A 21,622-nucleotide genomic window follows, 5' to 3' on the forward strand; every position below is an offset into this window, starting at 1 on the left:
CAAACAGCTTAGCAAAGAACTAAGTTTAAATTGTGTCTTTAAACACTTTGCTTCCATTTCTTTAGTCTAGAATCTACAAAAGATGCCAGAGATAACACAGTTGAAAGACATAAATTGACATAAAACTTGGCATATCTTGGTAATGAATGCAGGTAGCCCTTAAAAAGTGGTAAATCAGGAGGTAGATCAGGTCATCTACTAGCTGGAAGGTGGGTAGTTTGATCCCTGGCTGCTGCAGTCGGCATGCTAAAGTATCCTTGTGCAAGATACTGAACCCCAAATTGCACTTAATTGCATTCACCAGTGTGTGAATATCTGTGAATGTTAGATAGAAAGCATTAAGGCATAAAACACTTCTTGGATGAATGAGGCATGTTGTATAAAGCACTTTGAGTGAGTGTTAAATGTCCTTCAAGCAGCCTGGAGAACTTTTCTGAAGACGACTTAAAGAAATTAAAGGAAATCTTGCCTAAGAGAGTTCCGGCTGTGCTGAAGAACAGAGGTGGTCGTTAGAATTGTACAAACTGTTTTTGCAGTTTATCCTGCATTTCCAAATATTGCACGTCTCAACAAATTACTACACCTATATCTCTTTTCCTAGCAAAACATAAGAATGGGGTAGCTCAAGACTTTTGCTCAGCACTGTAAATGTAGATGTGGCACGAGAATGAAAATCAAAGTGTTAAAACAGTCCAGTCAAAGTCTAGACCTCAACCTGACTGAAATGCTGTAGCAGGACCGTAAGAGAGCTGTGCATAAACAAATGCCTCTACATCTGAATGATCTAAGAAACCTCGTAAAACATTTCCACTGATGGGAGGAGCTGATGAAGTCCAACACAAAATGATTACTTCAAGTTCTGTTGAATCCTGGGTTCTTCTTAGTTTTTGACAGAACTGCACAGAGGCCCCGTGAAAGCGTTCTTTTTTACATGACGTTGTTTCTCTCTGGCAAGGCAAAGGTTAAGTGAACCAATGGTAAATATATGAACTATGAGGTGAGCGAAGAACTGTTATAGACATATGATGGTGTGGTAAATATAAGGGTCGCGTGTTCAGGCGGATGTCCGCCAGCAATCACCTACAAAGGAACTGACTTTTTATGGGGACGGTGGCTTTATGCACTGCTAAGGTTTGTCTACGCTAACCGGGGTGATAAAGTAGCAGTATGACCAGTCTGTGTTATGTTGCAATATCCGACTAAGGTTTGCCATAGTTAGAGCAGCAATTATCAGTTAAAGCAGAAGTTAAGGGGGATGTTTTCTTACTCATGGTTTCTCCTTTTCAGCTCTGAAAGAAAGCATGTGTTATTCGAGCAGCAGTATGTGTAAGAGAGGAAGCTGAGGGCAACAATGGCTGTCTCTGCTCTGTACGTGCCATATCCCCTCTACCTGACGCAAAGAAGATGCGAAACCCACACAAAGTGAAAAAAAAAACAAGAGAGCCAGAGCAGGCGTGAAAACCTCAGGCCCATGTGTTTGAGAAACACAGTGTGTAGAGTGTAACTTCCTGACCACTTCTGTAAAGGGCTGTGCTCAGAGCGTGCCTGGGCTCCGAGCACGCTCTCTGTGAGGCAGCGCGATGGGCCCGGGTAAAGACGTGAATGCTTGGTATCCAATACCAAGTAAATACAGGACCAGTATTGCCGATACCAATACTGATACTTTGAAGTTATAAAGCTTATTCAACACAACAAAACACACCTTTTTGGAGACCTGGAATAAAAATATGTATCTAAAGGACTTTGGCTATGATGTGCTGTAGGCTAGAAATACAACAGACATGAACTTCAGCATAAAAATGTTTAGACAGCTTTCATGCTGCATGTTTGATGTATATTTTTTCATTTCTAAATTTAAAACAAAACTTAATTTAACACCTTTCGCTGACTACAATCCCAAACTTGGCGGACAAAAACAAAGCATCGGTCCTGTTGCGCTTGGTCGATCCAGTAGCAATACTTGCATTGCTATCGATACTATCGATAGTTGGATCGGTACGCCCTCGTCTAGCGTGCTGACACTTTCTGGGTGTCGTTCTCTTTGACTGCTGGTGTCATAGAGAGCCACACGTGAGTGAATCCTCACGGTCAGCGCTGTGGTTTTGAGAGCGCAGACTCCGATTGTAGAGTATGGCAATAAGTGGGGAGACTGACACGAAAATATTTAATAGGACTGTTTATTTGGACAGGATGTTGGCAGCGAGTGTGACCCTGAATTCTATCATTACCGCCTTATTTCTCCGGAAACACTTTTCAGCATGGAAGAGAATCCCAGAGGTCAGCGTGTGTGCAGGTTTGTGCGAGTCCATGTGTGGATGTCCGCGCTGCACTAGGTAATTGCATATAATCATCCAAAATGTTTATACTGTACAAATAGCATAACTGTGTTGAGAGAGTGGCTGTGTGGGGATGGCGTAGCTGAGGCTGTGAATGAGCCCGGTCGCTCACTGATTACCCAGGGTCACGGCCAGGCTTTGATTGTTATGCAGCGAGACAGAAGGCCCGCTATCAGTCTTTATGAGCACCATATTCATACTGCACTGTGTCACAAAGTATCATACAGACTGGAAAAACACTATAATATAGTTATGACCTTATAGCTGAGGATATAGGAGGGATTTGCCCTGCAGCAGGAGTGTGAAACATAAGGCCTACGAGCTGGCCCGTCTGAGACTCCACTGGATGGCTTTGGAATAAGTGAAGGAGGGCAAAAATTCTGGAATTTTAAACTGTATTTTCATGGGTTTTACAGCATTTCCTAGTGAAAAAGACCTCCCCTATACACATTTATACTGCAGATAAACCATTAAATGACAGAACTTTCAGCATTTTACAGTGGGTTCAAAGTGGGCTGCATGTGGCCCACAATGTAAAATGAATTTGACATCCCTGCCCTACAAATAGCTCGTGTGTCCTGATCAGTTTTGAGTACTAATCATTGTTCTCCATTAGTAAGGTAATATTTCATGGTGCAAAGTAGGCTGTTTGCTGCGTTTGTGTCGCTGCACGGCTCGTTTGGTATGTTCTTGGTATCGTTTGGTACTTTCACGGTTGGGATGAGATACATCCTGGACAGATCACCAATCTTTCACAGGGCTAACACGCACAGACAACCGGTCACACTCACATTCACACCTATGGCTAATTTAAAATCACCAGTAAGCCTAACCCATGCATGCCTTTGGACTGTGGGAGCAAGGTGGAGTACCTGGAGAGGACCCCACGCAGACATGGGGGGAACATCCACATAGAAAAAAGCTTAAGCCAGCTGATGGATTTGAACCCAGTACCTTGTTCCTGTGAGCAGCAATGCTAACTGTCACAACATTGTGCCACCATTGCCTCCAAAAGTATCCTTAAAATTCTCCAAAACATATTTTTCAGACTAGAATTATTAGACCTCTGAAGGATAAATAAGTGGTAATATTGTCTGAGCTTGGTTTGACCATCCATCTCACCCAAGTTTAAATATCAAAGGCGTTTGATCAATTAGATTTTTGCTAATGGGAAAAAGTATCAGTGCATCACCATCTACTCATTGCACTAGCTTGAAAATATATTTATAGTCCATGAACCTGTCAGATTCTGATGATCCACAGATCTGTTCCATTCATAGCAAGACATTGTTAGTGAAAGTTTTGATGGATATGCCAGAAAATTAGTTTCAGACAACATTAAGGCATAAATTTGGGCACTTTGGTGATCTTTTGTGCCATTGTTAGCTTTTTATTTACCCTGCCATCAACATTTAGCACTGGGGCCGTGTCCTCAGGCACCTATTAGTATATATAATGTTTTGCATGTTAATCTCATGCATCATTTAATATCCTTCAGGCAGGATGAATACATGAATGCTGGCTGAAATAATGCAAGCAAGGCACAGAGTTCAGTGCACCTTTGAGGTGTGACCTGCATCTGGCAGAAATTTAAAGGGGGCTAAGGGTCGCTCACTCCGGATGTGGTTCTGGTAAGGCAAAGTGTGTTGCTCTGTGTGTGTATGTGTGTGTGTGTGTACGTGTGTGTGTGGTATAAGAGGAGGAGGGGTGTTGGTTAGTACTTCTCGGTCTAGATGCAGTGCTCTTACTCACTCCATATTTCATATCTGTGGCTTTCAAACAAAAGCCGTATGTTGATACAATCTGCTGGCCAGCCAAAGGAAATGAACGTTTGTGTGTTCGCTAATGATGTTTCTGTTTCTCCTTCTAATTCAACGCAGTTTTTTTCCCCCCACCGAGCTCATTAGATCGCCCCGTTTCATTTCTCAACATAACCGCACATTTCTTCTTCTGTTGGCAGAAAGTTTCATCATGCTCTCGTGATGATGAAAGACGACCTTTGTTGAGGCCAGCGATATCCCGCGACGGCCGTTGCATTAGTTGTTGTGATCAGATAATCCTGCCTCATCAGGTACATTTCTCGTGGGAAAATCAAATTTTGGTAACACCCTAATCAGCCAATGTAATCGCGATCTGCGTCCCAGAACTAACTGGTAATATTTGCCACTTTTAAAACAAACAGTTCTGGGGACTCCCTGAGGGTAACTACCTACCTGGGTGCTCCCCCGAGAAGCGGCAGTGTGACCTGCACAATAAAGACTGGACTGTTGCTGGTCTTTTACTGCATGTTTCGAGCTATGATCATGTAGTGCACACATACACACACACACATTGGATAAATCCTCCTATTTAGATGTGTTTTTAAAAATCACTTTAATTCATTTGGGTTTACAGATGTTACAGATGTTTTCACTGGACCTAATTTGAGGCCTCCTAGTTTATAATCCGTGCTGTCTCCTTTGTTTGTAACCAGTAGCATCCAGCTACTTTGGTTCAAAGAGAACACACACTTATTGAGAAGACACAAGTACTACACAAACATTAAATATAAGAAATACCCGACTACCATAGCACTCACCACGGGGTTCAGATTCACTGATCGAGACCAAATTACTGATCATCAGGTTCTGATTTGCAGCGATGATGTAAAAATGAGTCTACAGTCCTGTTTTCTAGAAATGCTTCCCCTCACACGCCAACTGGTTGTGACAAATGGCCGCCCCTCCCAGAGCTGGTACTGTTGCGGGTCTCACAGTGGTTCTATCCCTCCCTCACAGTGTCATTGTGTCACGGATGTGTCGACCTGTTTCCACCGTGCTGCATCCGTACATCCTCCGCCTTTACATTACAGGAGGATGCTGGATCTGCGGCAGCCAGCTGAGCCGGTCCTCCCATCAATGCCTCCTTTTTAAGGGTCAGAGAAGCAGAGCTACAGCACAGACCACCTTTATCTAGCACTTTCAGGACACTCATTCATACACTAGAGAGGTGGGCACTCTCTGCAGCAACACACATGCACACAAACTGTGCAAATCCCGCGTATGTGTGTGCTTGCTTACTCAAACACCATTGGGGAGCGAGAAAACACACCTCCTGCGTTCATTTACACACTCTGTATATACATCTGTGTGCATGTGTGTGTGTTTTTCACCTGGGACTAGACACACACACACACCTCTATTTACTGTAAATAAAGATAGATTTCATTTTATAAACAAACTTGTGTTTATTTGAATGATCAATCTGAAACTTGTGTGCAGCCATTTAGGAGGATTTTTACTTAATTTTTTGTTTTAGGTCAGCGCCATGCGGCCGTACCTCCACGGTGTCAGCGAACATCATCAGCTGTTTCCTGTGAAGTTTACCCAGTAACATTTCTCAATGGTGCGTTTCACTCCAATAATACAGAAATCTGGTATTTAAAGATGAGTCATATCCACCCCAGTGCATATTCTCTGTTTGGGTTTGTTTGCATTGGACGTACACAGTGACCAGCACACATACACTCACGCATAGGGATGGGTACCGGTGTCCGGTGCCATGATGGCACCGGTTCTGACATAAACGGTAGTAACCAGACCGAAAAGCAGCGCACATTTCGGTGCTTTATTTCGGTGCTTTTTTTTCCTGAGCTGTGATACACTTCTAGCCAATCATTTTACGTTTCCGAGGATAGTAGGCGGGGCCTGGTACGTACGTTCTGTTAGAGCAGAGCTACAGATTAAAAATGCCCAAGGCGAAGCGGTCAGAAGTCTGGCTGTACTTCACAGCAAAAGATGCAAACTCAGCAGCCTGCAACAAGTGCTTTAAGCTGATACTGTGATACTGTCAAAGGAGGTAACACCAAGAATCCGATTAAACACCTGGCGACGCATAGCGGTTTTTTTTAAAAGCCCAGAAATGCGCCGTATTTGATAGCTTGCTGCGAGACCTCACACCGAGCACGTCGGGTGGGTTGCCAGTTATCGGACCCGGAGCAACATCCCCCAAAAACCCGAAGAATAGAGTCCTGGCCCCTAGCCCTGCCAGTGTAGCAGAAATGATGAGGATGATGATGCAGCAGCAGCCGCTCTTCTCTGCGTGAGTAGCTTCATGTTGTTCGTGTGTAATTTACGTTGAGTAGGCTAACCACGTTATTACATTAATGCACGTAAGGTGAACTAGCAAACATCATCATAGCTACATGCGGCTGTCTTCTTGTTTGATGGCAGATACTCCCTTCACCCTGGCCAAAAAGGCTAAAATGACCAAAGAAAAAGTGGAAAACAGTTAAACATGAGAGGTTTAGGACAAAGTTTGTGTTTTTTCCATTGATTAAGCACTGCTTCCAGCCAAGAGTGATACCATATATGCCCCATAGCTGCAGAAAAGGCTAACATTGTTATCTTTTTACAAAAAACCCAGCTGAACATGAGAGGTTTTTGGACAAAGTTTGTGTTCTCCATTCTTTAAGCACCGGTTCGAGCACCGTTTAAGCACCGGCACCGTTTCAAAAGTACCGATTTGGCACCGGTATCGGATAAAACCTAAACGATACCCATCCCTACTCACGCACATACCTCTGTTGTTACTGCGAGCTTGTGGAACTACCCTCAATAATCTCTTATTTAAAAAGCTGAGTCACCTTATAAACACACACTCAGCGACCTCAAATCACCCCAAGTCCAAACAGGAAAGTGGATATTACTAATCAGAGAAAAATGTGTCCTGAAACAAAGGAAAGTGGATGTTTTTTACACTCGTTGTGATTCATTCATTCTTTTTTTTAGTCATGTGTGATAAAAATCCATCATAAAGTTAGAAAAAGCAAAGACTCTGAGCACGCTTCACACATGCACAAAAACATCTATTTGTAGAAACTGAATTACAGCCTAAACCACAAACCAGTGCCACCTGATTAGTTCAGACGCGCTGTGCAGGTGACACACTTTGCACTGATGGCATTAATGTGTGCGAGGATGGCGAGTCATTAGGCTGTTCGGTGTTTCGACTGCCTGACCTGAATCTCGGTCTGCCTCTCCTGCGTCTGTGTCACTATACATCAGTTATTTACCCAGCGTCGGGCCTTACGCAACGTTCGTTTCCAAGAGAGGCTGTGTTGGAAAACTTTAACAGCATTTACTGAAAGAGGCCTGCACAAAGTCACGAGTGTCTCATCAGAGAAACAAGATGACTGCGGATCACTGTTTTCCTCTCACAGCTGTCTGATAATGATTTCAATCTTCCGCTCACACCCTGCACACCATTATCATAAATAATAGAAAGCAATGATTTGCAAATCTAAGGAACCAATATTTTATTCACAGTAAAACGTAGAAAACATGAAATGTTTAATCTGTGAAAATGCAACGGTTTAAGAAAATATGAACTCAATTTTAATTTAATGGTGGCAACACGTCTGAAAAAACTTGGGACAGTGCAACGTTCACATCTGGGATCGGAGGAGATTGGTTGCCAGATTTTTTTGTTTAGGCTGTCCCGCCCTGAGCCTGGTTCAGGTTTCTTCCTGTTAAAAGGGAGTTTTTCCTTCCCACCATCGCCAAAGGATTTTCTCATAAGGGGCCATCTGACTGTTGTGGTTTTCTCTGTTTTCTGTGTATCTCTTTAAATCTTACAACATAACTGTTCTTGTGATTCTTGTGAATAAAATTGAATTGAATTACTGTGAAGTCACGCTGTTGTAAAAGATGCGGTATGCAGTTTAAATATCTGACAGGTTCTTTGTGTTGTGAATAAAATATTCAGTTTTTTTTAACCCTTTAAACTCAAGTTTATGAGTTTTTTTATTTCAATTTTTGGAGTCTTCTACATCATCACTGTGATTTTTTTTTGACCCTCATAAAACCCAAAGAAATTGCAAAATAAAATGAACATTTTCCTAAAACCTGCAGGGACACCGGCCCTCGAGGACTGGGATTGGGGACCTCTGCTTTAAAGGTTTAAAGATAACAAGAAGATTTTGTTGTTAGGAATGTTTCAAATGATGCATTTTTACATAGAAAGGTGGAAAGAAGTGACATCTCTTTGGTGTAGAACATACACTGGCATGAAAATACCATTGCGTTGTGTTGACGATGCTATACTCAGCAGTCACATGTTTATGAAATAGTATGACCTCTTTATCTTTTTAAACTTGCTTTTGGGTAATTTTTCTTTTCTTTTACTTATTTTTTAATCATTTTTGTTGTATAAATGTCTTATCTAGTACTATTAAAATAAAAAGTTCTTATTAAAAATGTGATTTTTTTACTTACTTACTTACCCCCGTGTTAAACTGTGCAGCTACATAGCACTATCACTAACATCAAGGTGGCTGTTAGTGATAGTCAAATCAAATCAAATCAAATTTAAAATCATGTAACTTTGAGATAAAAGGAAACAAAATGCTGTTCTCAAGAATCGAAGCGCGGCCGTGTTTAAACTACATGTGTTTCCTAACAACGCTTACAGCCTACAAAAAACTATTTGACCCCACTTGGCTTGTTTTCCTCTTCATAACAGTTGTATGGTTGTTGAATTTCTTATAAATGTCCCATTTGAACATTAAAATGACAGGCGTGGCTTCTTTCATTGGCATGTTGTTGTTTTTTAGCTTTAATAAAACAATATCAGAAATAATATGAGTTTCAAGATGTTCACTGTAGGTGAGAGAAACTCTGTCAGTTTGTTACTTTGCACTAATAATGATCAGATATGTGAGTCTGTGCATTACATTTGTCTATTCAAGCTTGCTAGCTTTAGCTGAAAATTTGAGCCCTCCCAATATATTACTTCTGTCTTCAAAATGCCAAACACTAACAAGCTTGAGGCTCGATGCATTCATACGTTATTATCATAAAATATTTATTATAGCAACTTTACATGTAAATTCTTAAAGCTTGTCAGACCTGCAGAGGCAGCGGTATCATGCCAAGAACGTCAGGCAAATGGTCATTTCCAGATGGAAACATTCACAGCCATAGCTGACTAGAATAATATAGATAGGAAAACATTATACCCTCTTTGCCCCATAGCTATACAGAAATCCCCAAGGACCCCTGCTCTCTAGAGGAAATGAGGTCTGAGATCTCTCCGCCAGTAAAGCAGCAAATCTGCCACTGTGTAAACACGTTTTTGCAGCTTCCCAGCACCATCAACCAAGCCAGAACTTCCAATTTAAGTCTTTTCATCTGCAGCTGTTTATTAGAAAAGTGTTGGATAAACAGTTTTTTTTCACTCCCAGAGAAATCTGTGAAGTCATTCATTACCGGTTAGTGTGTTTCAGCAGCTCTCTGGACTCAGTATTAATCCCTTGTCAAACATCTTGGCATGTGAATCCATATTCGCAGAAGTCGTTTCCAGTACTGAGGTTTAAATTTACTGATGTTTTTACAGATTTTTTTTTAAAAATTTTCTTGTAAAGCTCTTTACAGAAGAGATGATGTGCTCATAGGAATTTAAGCCAAGTGTGAAGACTTTCTGCTGAATAAATAATGCAGAGTGACTCGTGACTCGTGTTACTAGACAGCTTTTCATTCCGTGATACTGACGTGTTAATTACAATACACGGTCATTCACTGCACATTCATTCGCCACTGATTTGGCGTAGCAGTGAACACAGATATGAAACTATCACTGTGGCCACACCAAAGAAAGATGTTCGGAGTTTCTTCCAAGAGCTCTCAGAAGCTGGATCCTTTGCTGTCGGTGTGACTGTCTTTCCCATTTCCACCTCACACACTCAAACCCACAACAGACTCGACTACTCTCACTGAAACGAGGAGTCAAGACAAAGTCATGAAACTACATACAAAATAGCACCAGCAATAAAAAAAATTAAGTCTTTTGAAATTGTAAGAAAATGTACATACAGTTCAGTTATTTTTGCAAAATAAATAGTGATAAGATTTTGACATTTCAAGTTTTTATTGCCAAAACTGTAACATCTACTCTTACTGGTAGTATTGTATAAAAAAATCAAATTACTAAAGAGTTGAATTGACTTCAGTTTATTCCACAACGGTCCCAGATTTTCATGTGGCCCTTGGGAAAGTTAATTCCCTACCCCTCCTCTGGACACTGGCACACAGAGAGCATCAGTATAAATCATTTGGATTGAAATTTCAAACGGAAAGTTACTGAGGAGCCATGCACAGGTTTTGAACACAATTTAGGCTGTTGTCTTAAGTGCTTTTTAAAGAAAGAGAAATATTTTCATAGTCCTTTCAAACTTTTACAGGTCACTATAAAACTTTAAGCTTGCATTCCTTTCCCATTAAAAGTTGTTTTCCCATGTGTTATGTATATGAGAGGGTACTTTGGAATAAGATCACCAGTCTTTCACAGATCTAAACTTCTCCTTAAGAAACCAACACCAGTAACATTTTGATAATGACAATTTAGTTACAGTGGGGCAAAAAAGTATTTAGTCAGCCACCGATTGTGCAAGTTCCCCCACTTAAAATGATGACAGAGGTCAGTAATTTGCACCAGAGGTACACTTCAACTGTGAGAGACAGAATGTGAAAAAAAAAATCCATGAATCCACATGGTAGGATTTGTAAAGAATTTATTTGTAAATCAGGGTGGAAAATAAGTATTTGGTCAATAACAAAAATACAACTCAATACTTTGTAACATAACCTTTGTTGGCAATAACAGAGGTCAAACGTTTACTATAGGTCTTTACCAGGTTTGCACACACAGTAGCTGGTATTTTGGCCCATTCCTCCATGCAGATCTTCTCGAGAGCAGTGATGTTTTGGGGCTGTCGCCGAGCAACACGGACTTTCAACTCCCGCCACAGATTTTCTATGGGGTTGAGGTCTGGAGACTGGCTAGGCCACTCCAGGACTTTCAAATGCTTCTTACGGAGCCACTCCTTTGTTGCCCGGGCGGTGTGTTTTGGATCATTGTCATGTTGGAAGACCCAGCCTCGTTTCATCTTCAAAGTTCTCACTGATGGAAGGAGGTTTTGGCTCAAAATCTCACGATACATGGCCCCATTCATTCTGTCCTTAACACGGATCAGTCGTCCTGTCCCCTTGGCAGAAAAACAGCCCCATAGCATGATGTTTCCACCCCCATGCTTCACAGTAGGTATGGTGTTCTTGGGATGCAACTCAGTATTCTTCTTCCTCCAAACACGACGAGTTGAGTTTATACCAAAAAGTTCTACTTTGGTTTCATCTGACCACATGACATTCTCCCAATCCTCTGCTGTATCATCCATGTGCTCTCTGGCAAACTTCAGACGGGCCTGGACATGCACTGGCTTCAGCAGCGGAACACGTCTGGCACTGCGGGATTTGATTCCCTGCCGTTGTAGTGTGTTACTGATGGTGACCTTTGTTACTTTGGTCCCAGCTCTCTGCAGGTCATTCACCAGGTCCCCCCGTGTGGTTCTGGGATCTTTGCTCACCGTTCTCATGATCATTTTGACCCCACGGGATGAGATCTTGCGTGGAGCCCCAGATCGAGGGAGATTATCAGTGGTCTTGTATGTCTTCCATTTTCTGATGATTGCTCCCACAGTTGATTTTTTCACACCAAGCTGCTTGCCTATTGTAGATTCACTCTTCCCAGTCTGGTGCAGGTCTACAATACTTTTCCTGGTGTCCTTCGAAAGCTCTTTGGTCTTGGCCATGGCGGCGTTTGGAGTCTGACTGTTTGAGGCTGTGGACAGGTGTCTTTTATACAGATGATGAGTTCAAACAGGTGCCATTCATACAGGTAACGAGTGGGGGACAGAAAAGCTTCTTACAGAAGACGTTACAGGTCTGTGAGAGCCAGAGATTTTCCTTGTTTGAGGTGACCAAATACTTATTTTCCACCCTGATTTACGAATAAATTCTTTACAAATCCTACCATGTGGATTCATGGATTTTTTTTTCACATTCTGTCTCTCACAGTTGAAGTGTACCTCTGGTGCAAATTACTGACCTCTGTCATCATTTTAAGTGGGGGAACTTGCACAGTCGGTGGCTGACTAAATACTTTTTTGCCCCACTGTAGTTAAAAAGACACAATAGGAAAAATGAAGCCTGTCAAAAAACAAAATAAATGCAGGAGTAGGAATCGCATCTAGGATATCGCTATGACAGTGTACCTAGACAAATTATATTCATTGCTAATAGAAAACACAGAGGCTCTCTATATTGCTCTGCACTTTTTAGGAATGTCCTAAATACCAAGTCATGTTATTGTTATCTCTGGAGAGCTTTAGTGCACTAAAGCTAATAAATTCTGTTCAAATGTGTTTTTTTTCTTCCTTCCTCCAACCAAGCAATCAAATCATGCAGGAAACATTCAGTTGCCTTGTGTTTTCCTGGAATTAATGTTACTAATGTGATCATGTGACCGCTGGAAGTAGAGTGATATAATCAGGTTTGGTGGGAAAATGGTCAAATCAAGTCTGGCATTGGATTGTAAGGAAGTTACCTCGGATCTGCTCTGACGCCAAAGCTTGGTGCCACATTTAGCCACGCTCTCCATCGCAAAACAAGCAGGTGCACATGGACAGTGTTGGGAAGGTTACTTTTAAAATGTATTCCGTTACAGAATACAGAATACATGCCCCAAAATGTATTCTGTAACGTATTCCGTTACGTTACTCAATGAGAGTAACGTATTCTGAATACTTTGGATTACTTAATATATTATCATGCTGTTTACAACTACATGAATGTACTGTTGCTGTGATTTATTACTGTTACTGAAGGTCCGCAACTCCGAACTGTAGTAAAGGGACCTCTGGCTAATACGGCGGGGTCCCTGTCGGCTCGTAGCCGAAAAATAGCTTTACTTTGTTGTGTGGGTCAACTTTGCTAGCGAGAGACAGAGAGAGGCGTTGAAAGACTGCTCCAACGGAACTTATTGTTTCGGAGGAAAACACGAACACGGTGTACAGTCGAGTCTTAATAGCTTACTTACAACTGGGCTCGTCAGGCACTCTTCTTGGCTGAAGTGGTTATTATTATATTTACATGCTTCCAGCTCCCGTTTTTGCTCGATGACAGCTCGTACTTTTCCTTTTTCTCCCTCCCTCGCTCACAGACACATAACGGGTATGGCAGTCCATTCTCCCTGCAGCACGGACTACACTGCCTATGATGCTACATTCTGCCTATTAGCTTAGCACAACAACAACAAAAAGGCCTCTTTCACCCAGGAAACACGCAGAGAGAGAGGGTCACCCTGTAACCATGGCAACCGTAACGCTGCCGCCTGGAACAACAGAACGTAGCTGTCAAACAAAACCCAAACAGTCCTGACCCGCCACAATATGAAACAGGAAATCCATTCCAGGAAACAGTGTAATCCATTTATTTCAACAAAGTAACTGTATTCTAAATACCACCTTTTTAAACGGTAACTGTAACGGAATACAGTTACTCATATTTTGTATTTTAAATACGTAACGGCGGTACATGTATTCCGTTACTCCCCAACACTGCACATGGAAGAGGGCAAGAAACTGCACTTGACATTGTAGCAATGGGGTGACACGCTTACTAGGATCTGACGTCAAGGGCCGCTCCACCTCTGGTTGCTGCACTGACCTATATTCACCTTTAAAGATTATCCTGTGTGTGTGTGTGTGTGTGTGTGTGTGTGTGTGTGTGTGTGTGTGTGTTCCCATGCATGCATGTAACACGATAGGAGACACAGGTGTCCACGTTGGTGCTCTCAACCAGCTTTAATACAACCACAGGCCAAGCACAGTGCTTTGAACTGAAACTGCGCCACACACACACACACACACACACACACACACACACACACACACACACACACACACACACACACACACACAGTGTTAGATCCCCAACAGTGTGGCAGCATGTTAAAGCGTTTAAATTCCTCACTCCTGCCCCTGGGTGTACACAGAGGACTCTATGGTCCATCCAATAAAACAGAGTGTGTCTGTACCTCTTGTGACCACTGAGGGCTGCTTTTCACATTACCAAATACTGTACATTCCTCCAGATGGTAAACACATCCCCACACAAACACACAAACACAAGCTGAAGTCTTGTAACAACATAAATCTGGTGAGTCACAAATGGATGAGACAGTGAGTGTGCAAATGAGTGAGTATCAGTATGCAAGTGTGTCAGCATCAAGCCTAAGAAGCCAGGTACGTAACAGCTGGAATTTGGACACAACATCTGTCTGTCGCGTCGAAACCAGTGGGCTGGCCTTGTGTTTTTCTTTTTCCTTTTCCTGTTTCTTGCAGGTAGGTGGAGCTGACCCAATTATTGATGCAGCACACCTGAGAGGCCAGTCCCAGTGTATATAAAGACACCTTGACTGAACCAGGGTGGCTGGCTTTTGGCTCCCTCTGGCACGTGTTATGTTTATTTGGAAGTTTCAGTTATGGCTGTTATGTCCTTTAACTTGTGTTTAAGTTGCTCTACCTTATTTTCATTAAATATGTCTTACAGTCTTTAAAAGCCTGTGTGTGGTCTCCCATTTGTTTGTCACTTCCTATGAGCCGGGTTGTGACACCTCTCATCCACATGTGTGTGTGTGTTTGAAGAGTTTGCATCACTGCGTGCACCCATCAGTGTGACCCTTTAACCTCCGACGGCTTTCCAATCCCCTCACCCCAGCCGACCCTCACAAGTGCACGACCCCTGCAGGTCTCTGTGGGGTTAAAGTCATATCTGCTCTGGGCTCCTGATACAGTTATCAGCTGGAGTGTGTTTGGTTTCTGCTGGGAATGGGAGCATGCTCTGGGCAGCTGCAGGGTTTCCAATCAGAAGGAAGTTGCTGCAAATAATTGCCCACAATGGATAACATACTCTGTTACAACAGGCCACGAGATCAAAGATTTTCCTGTCTCCAGCGAGGCATAATCAGAATACTCTGTGCCAACATTTTAATGTTATGAAGCCAAAGATATGTTTTTTTTCTTCGTAGTCAAAAGAAAATTAGAGTTGGCCTTTCAGAAGTACTGTGCCCTGTTTATATGTATTTTCTTTTAGGGGAGATTAAGATAGTTATATTTGGTTGCAATAGTGGAGAGGAACAGGAAATGTGCAGGGATAACATGCAGATCTAGTCAGTCGAGAATCAAACCAGGGCCTCTGCTCTGAACGTTTTAGCCCATGTGGTCACAGAGCTTTAGATAATTGTGAATAGTAGTGTTCATAGTTGATCTGGAATTATAGACTGTATATAATGATGGATAAATGACTATTAAATCCAGTTTTACTTCTATAAAGTCAAATGACAACAACAGTCACCTGAAGGTGCTTTATATTCTAAGATGAAGGCGTTTGAATAATAACGAGAAAACCTCAAAAATCAAACGGCCTACTACGAGTACGTACTTGGCGACAGTGGGAACGAAAAACTCCCCTTTAATGCAAGAAACCTGGGGGTGGGGGGAGTCTTTTTTAGAGAACTGCAATTTTTTGGCATTATGGCACTGACATCATATTCCAGGTCAAGAACTTATTACTTCCATAAAGACGCCTAAAAATAAAGATAGGCCAAACTGAGCTCACAGTACTATGTAACAAAAGCAAGAAAATGCAGTTTTACACATCTCCAAATATGTGACTTAAAGGGTCACTTTTAAACACAAAGTCTGCTTACGAGGTGCTGGGAAAATTGTACTGATACAGGAAAAAACAGAGCTGTTGGTGGTTAAGTTGCATCGTGGGTAACGAAGGCATTTTGCTGAGGAAGAATAAAAAGGGTCTTCATCTTCAGTCTGAGAGTCCAGTAGGACTTAAAGACCAATGTGATGGAATATTACAATATCTGCTGAAATTTTTTAATTTTAAGGAGTAAGTAGTGATAGCCTGTTTCTATCTCAGTTATTAAATACAAGAACCTAGTCTGACGTTATTAGCCACACTGCAGGACTGGATCAAGTGACAAGTTTGGCTGTTTTCATTTTTGCCTTAAGCCTGCTGACCACACAGTCATCGTGTGTTTCAAATGAAGATGAACATCAAGTTCTTTTCCATACCATGACCTTAAAGTGTCATTTCATACAAACCACACAAAACCCACACATGTTCTTACCTACAGCTCGGGTTCCATTGAAAATAGCAAAGAATTCTGTCACTAATAGGTAAAGGGTGAATGTAACGGAAGTTTTACGTTTTTGTGTTGTTGTAGATGAGTTTAAAGTAATGTTAGCAGTAGATTACGTGTTTTAAATGAGAAATAGTAAAGGCATGGTAAAAATAAATACATTTTAAAAATTCTTAGGTTTCCATATGCAAACCTAATAAAAATATCTGCTTTTAATTAGGTAAATACAACCTCAGATGAACAACAACTCATCACATCTTGCACTCTCAGTATTTATCAAAATGCAGAAGCAGTGTGTGGAAAAGTAGATCTCATGTTTCAGTAGCAGCAATAACTTGAAGTAATTGTTTTCTGTTTGACTTAATCAGTCTCTTATTTGATTGTAGAGGACTTTTTGGCCGACGTTTCTTTAGTTCATTGAGGTCTGCAGGCATTTGTTTATACACAGCTCTCTTAACATAATGTTAGCATTTCAGGCTGAGGTCTGGACTTTGACTGGGCCATTGCAACACCTTGATTCTTTTCTTTTTCAGCCATTCTGTTGTAGAGATGGCACGATACCACTTTTTTATGTCCGATACCGATACCGATATCATAAATTTGGATATCTGCCGATACCGATATGAATCCGATATAGTGTTTTTTAATCAACAAAACTGTTTTTTAAAATATCTTGCTGCATTTTGCAAGTCTGCAAGTTCATACTCAAATTTAAAACAACAACTACACTAAAGCTATTCTGTTATACCTGTATACAAAAAAAATATTTCATAGTTCAGCAATACTGATCAATCTAATAAACTTAGACCTACACCATCCTCCCTATTCTGGTATTTTAAAGAGTACTTAGCGTAAATATTAAGCAACCTAACTAATAGGGTTCCAACTCCCAGCAACAACAAAAATAAATAAATAAAAAATAGGGAACCACCCCTCACGCTCCACCTCATGATGCTTAATCAACGTAATCAACCTTAATTTGATGAAGTGTGAAAAAAATGCACAGAAATCAATTATTTTTCAAGAAATATTAAATAGATTCAACATCTTTCTTCAACAAAATTGCAGACTGCACAGATGGTACCTTCCCAAAGGAAAATGTACTATAGCTTACTAGGGTATATATATTAGACTTAATAGTCACTATATACAGTAATTGACTTCTATTCATTTTACATCAAATTAAAACTTTGGGTGTCAGATAATTATTTATTAAAAGCTTATTAAAAGCTCATTTTAAATGAGAATAAGAAAGAAAAGTATGTCTTTGTGCCCCCTTTTCCCAGTTAATGCCCTATCGGCCCCCCTGGCTAAACTTTGCTAGATCCGCCCCTGCACAGTTACCAGCCGTCAGCTACGTAGAAAAAGATCCTGGTGTAGAAAGTAATATTAAATAAATTGTAACAACAGCTTATCAAGCTTAAACGTGCTGCTGTTGTTCAGCCGCTGGTTTGCTCTTTCTGGCGCAAAGTGGACCAAAAACAAACAAGAGAGACTCACAACAGAAAAGCCGATCAGCTGATCATTAGCAGTTTCACGATTGAAGTAGCAGCCGGAGAGGGAGAGGCAGTCGCTCGTTAAGCTTAACGTGGGAATGCTTTACAAACATTCAGAGATGGACTTACACACTTGCTTTACTTCTCTCGGGGATAACTTTGTCGGAGATGAAATGCCAGGTTGCTAGCGAAGCTCCACATGCTATCCAGACCACCGACAGGTCCCGCATGCCACAGCTGCTCTATCACGTGATGCATACTGCTCCGACGTTCTGAGGCGAGTTACGGCGTGTTGCAAGTTTTGTGAGGTGCTTTCGTGATATTTAATGGATCGGATTACATTTTTTATTTTTCTCCGATATCCGATCCAGTAATTTAGGTCAGTATCGGACCGATACCGATACGTAATATCGGATCGGTCCATCTCTATTCTGTTGTAGACTTGTTGCTGTGCCTGGGATCGTTGTCCTGTTTCATGACCCAGTTTCAGCAAAGATTATCTGTCAGACAGATGGCCTCAAATTTGAGGCCATCTTGTGGTTTCATTAACTTGACACTAGAATACTTTGGTTCATGTCTACTCAATGACTGTAAGATACTCTGGTACTTGCAACACAAACCCAAATTCTTACCCCTACAACACTGTGCTTGACAGTTGTCATGAGTGTTTGTGCTGATATGCCGTGTTAGGTTTTCACCAAAGTTGAACCGGTTAAATCTGGCTAAAGGACATTGTTCGTGTGGATTGATTAGATTTCTTCCCAGATCTATGGGCAGTACCAATGACTTTTTAAGACCCGCTTAATTCCTATGGAAGCAAAATGTTGTGCTTGGTGTTTTTCTTTTTTTATGACTGTATGTAAAGACTGCAGAAGGAGTAATTAGAAAAGAACTATAAAGTCTTCGCAACTGGCAGATATAGATGTGTTTAAGATAAAGTTACTGCAGAATGAGTAAATTCATTGTAAGAATTCACACTTGTGAGTGTACTGAGGCTTCTCCCTTTTGCTGAGGTGTCATGGGAAATAAACCCGCCTTAATGCGTCGCTCAGTTGAACTCTCTTGGGGCCTGGCCACATCACCACGTATTCTGCTGTTCTAGGAAAACAACACCACTTCCATTTAGTCTTTATCGGTACATCACTAGTCAGGGGAACACATGGGTTTCCTCACAGTGCAGGGTTCTCCCTCTATCATATTTCCCTGTCTGTTCTCTTTTTCCCATTCTATCCCTACACTCAGAACAAAAGACTGTCCTACAAGAAAATGGCTCTTCAGTCCTTTGGAAAGACTGATTCTTTTCTGATCCTGAAAGGTTAACAGGTTACAATATTTTTATTTTAGTCAACCAAAAAAAAGAATAACCACAGAAGGGCTCGTCCTTTCTTAAAGAGATGCTTTTGACATACAGGAAGACTGTTTTTACCACTGGTTAAACTGAAGCCAGACATCCATATAGTTTTGGAGCCGTATGGGTTGAGGGTGGATGGCCATAGTACTACCTATTATTTTTGAACACTATTTGAGCATGGATGATTTTCAGTGCGCGTGACTTTCAAACGACTGTTTTTGTTGGTTTTGGTTGAGTGTGTGAGACGGGGAGAACGTGTTTGCTTTGTGTGGTTTTCCTCCGGCTGTGGAGGGCTTGCCTCAGCCTCCTTTGCTGTAATACCAGAAGGAAAGGAAGAAATGTAGAAAGAGGACGAGAGGGATAGAGATAGGGCAATTCATATTCATTTTAAAGAGAAATTAAACTGCTCAAAGGGAGAATCATGCAGGTTAAACTGTCTTTTGTCTTAAGTAGCTAGTTTTCCTGTCATATTTACCATGTAGAGGATATTAGCCTGATATCAAATATTTTAATCAGTTTCCATGAAACAGCTGATTTGATTTTCCCTAACTAATCACTAGGGACCAACTTCATAAACATCATCTTAACACTGATGTGTAGCCATTCTGGGTTTAAAGGAAGCAGTGGAGAAAAGGGAAAAACAGTCGTATGTCTGTATGGGTTATAAAGTAGATATGCCTAAAACAATGAAGGCAACAGCATACTGCTTAGTATAAGAACTTATTATAAGGCTCTATTATGAAAGAAACCACATATGTGTCAAACTATGAGGTGACTTTAGATTTAAGTATGAAATGCTGACATCAGAGATTTTAGCCTAGCACGCTAGCTAGCTAGCTAGAATCATGCAGCTAGCTAGCTAGTGTGTTATTATGTTGTTTGTATTTTACACTGTAGACCAATGTTACCTAAAATGGACACACATGTCCGTCGTATAAACCTGGTCACTTATGAATACAACAATTGCGCCACTTTTAGATATTTCTTTTAAAATTAGTTACAAGTTAGCTTGCTAACTTCCATCTAAAGATGATACACCATTTTCCCACTGAACAGTACTAATAAAAAGTAAGAATGACAGAGAACAACCACTGTTTTTTTAGGAAGTTAATTTATATTCAATAAAGTAAGATACTTAGCGTTTCAACATCTTAAAAAGACAACAGTGAACATAGTAAGAGCTAGCTGACACATCAAACAGGGTTGATGTGTCATCACTTAACAAGTGGATATTATTAAAACGCACATAAATAACTCCCTTTTTGCATTGTTTAGGCTTTAAATGTCTGTCTGTAGGCGTCAAGCATTAACTAAAAGACCTAAGCTATTTGTGCGAGAGGGTGAGCTATGTAAGGTTAAAGCAGCTAGGGTCAAGACGTGGCACTGTCACTCCCAACAGGTGGCAAAGAGGCACGGTGTGTTGGTGCACGTATGTTAGAGGTCTGGGAGGTCAGTGTGTGGTTACCTGGATTCCTTCATGCTAGTATTTAACTATGCTGGGCCATTGCAGAGCTTATGTTTTTAACCATGACAGCTGCTAATCTCTTGTCCCGATGACCCTGACTGAGTGGAAATGTAGGTGTTTGTGCACATGCCTGTGGTGTGATTTGGTGTCCTTCGTATGCGCACTACACATGTATGAACTTGAACTATGTCTGTGCAAGCTGACACAGCAAAGTAAGCTTAATAAGCTTTGAGATATATTTGCTTTTCCCCTAGGACAGCTAAAGATATAAGATACAGGCTCTAATGGAGCTAATGCCCACAGGGTAAACACACTCAGCAGATGCATACATCTATTTAGCCTATCACATTTACTCTATACTACAGTACTGTGCAAAACTCTTGACCCCTCATTTTTTTATTAAATATACATTTCCAGAAAAATGGGAAATAGGTGTAGCAATTTATTGGAACATGTGCAAACCTACATGTCAATACAGTTCTAATGCTTAATTTATGGTATCATGATTATGTCCATATGCACATGTATTTGCCTATAGAGAGCCTACAGAGAACACAAACGTGGTCCCATGTAGTACTTGAAAATTCCAAATGCACGTGGTATAATTGGTTGATAAATAGGCCAGAACAGAGAAGGTAGAATCTGTGGGGTTTACAAGGAATAGGAGACTCGCAACAAAAACAACAATAATACAGTATGAAAAGTACAGAAAGTTGTCATTATTTTTATACATGGTTATATAACTTTCTCTAGAGCTAATAGACAACAAGACAAGCAAGAGTAGCCTACAGATTGGTTGAACCACATATATTTGTCACTCTCTCCTGGTAGATGGGCAGCTATGGACAGCCACCTTGAAACTATAATTTCCCCTTAGTGTGGGTTTCCCATTTAGACTGCAGCAACTGTGTCACTTCTCCAAAAAACAGATTTTGCCTCTCTA

The 21,622-nt window shown here is 41.1% G+C and overlaps 1 protein-coding gene across 2 annotated transcripts in view; it reads right to left on the reverse strand.

Moving 5' to 3' along the window:
• The window catches only part of plekhh2 (pleckstrin homology domain containing, family H (with MyTH4 domain) member 2), a 273,542-nt gene that overhangs the window by 226,840 nt on the left and 25,080 nt on the right, over positions 1–21,622 (reverse strand). The window contains exon 1 of one of the 2 annotated variants that reach the window (XM_085428931.1): positions 17,993–18,263. The exons of the other annotated variant lie outside the window; for it this stretch is intronic. The gene's annotated coding sequence lies outside the window, so the exon portion shown is untranslated. Of the gene's footprint in view, positions 1–17,992; positions 18,264–21,622 lie in introns of those variants that run through there. 2 annotated transcript variants of the gene reach the window in all.

This window comes from Rhamphochromis longiceps, linkage group LG13 (assembly GCF_057381845.1).
Source record: "Rhamphochromis longiceps isolate RC_006_pf linkage group LG13, R_longiceps_female_GT1.1, whole genome shotgun sequence".
In the NCBI taxonomy this organism is placed as follows: Eukaryota; Metazoa; Chordata; class Actinopteri; order Cichliformes; family Cichlidae; genus Rhamphochromis; species Rhamphochromis longiceps.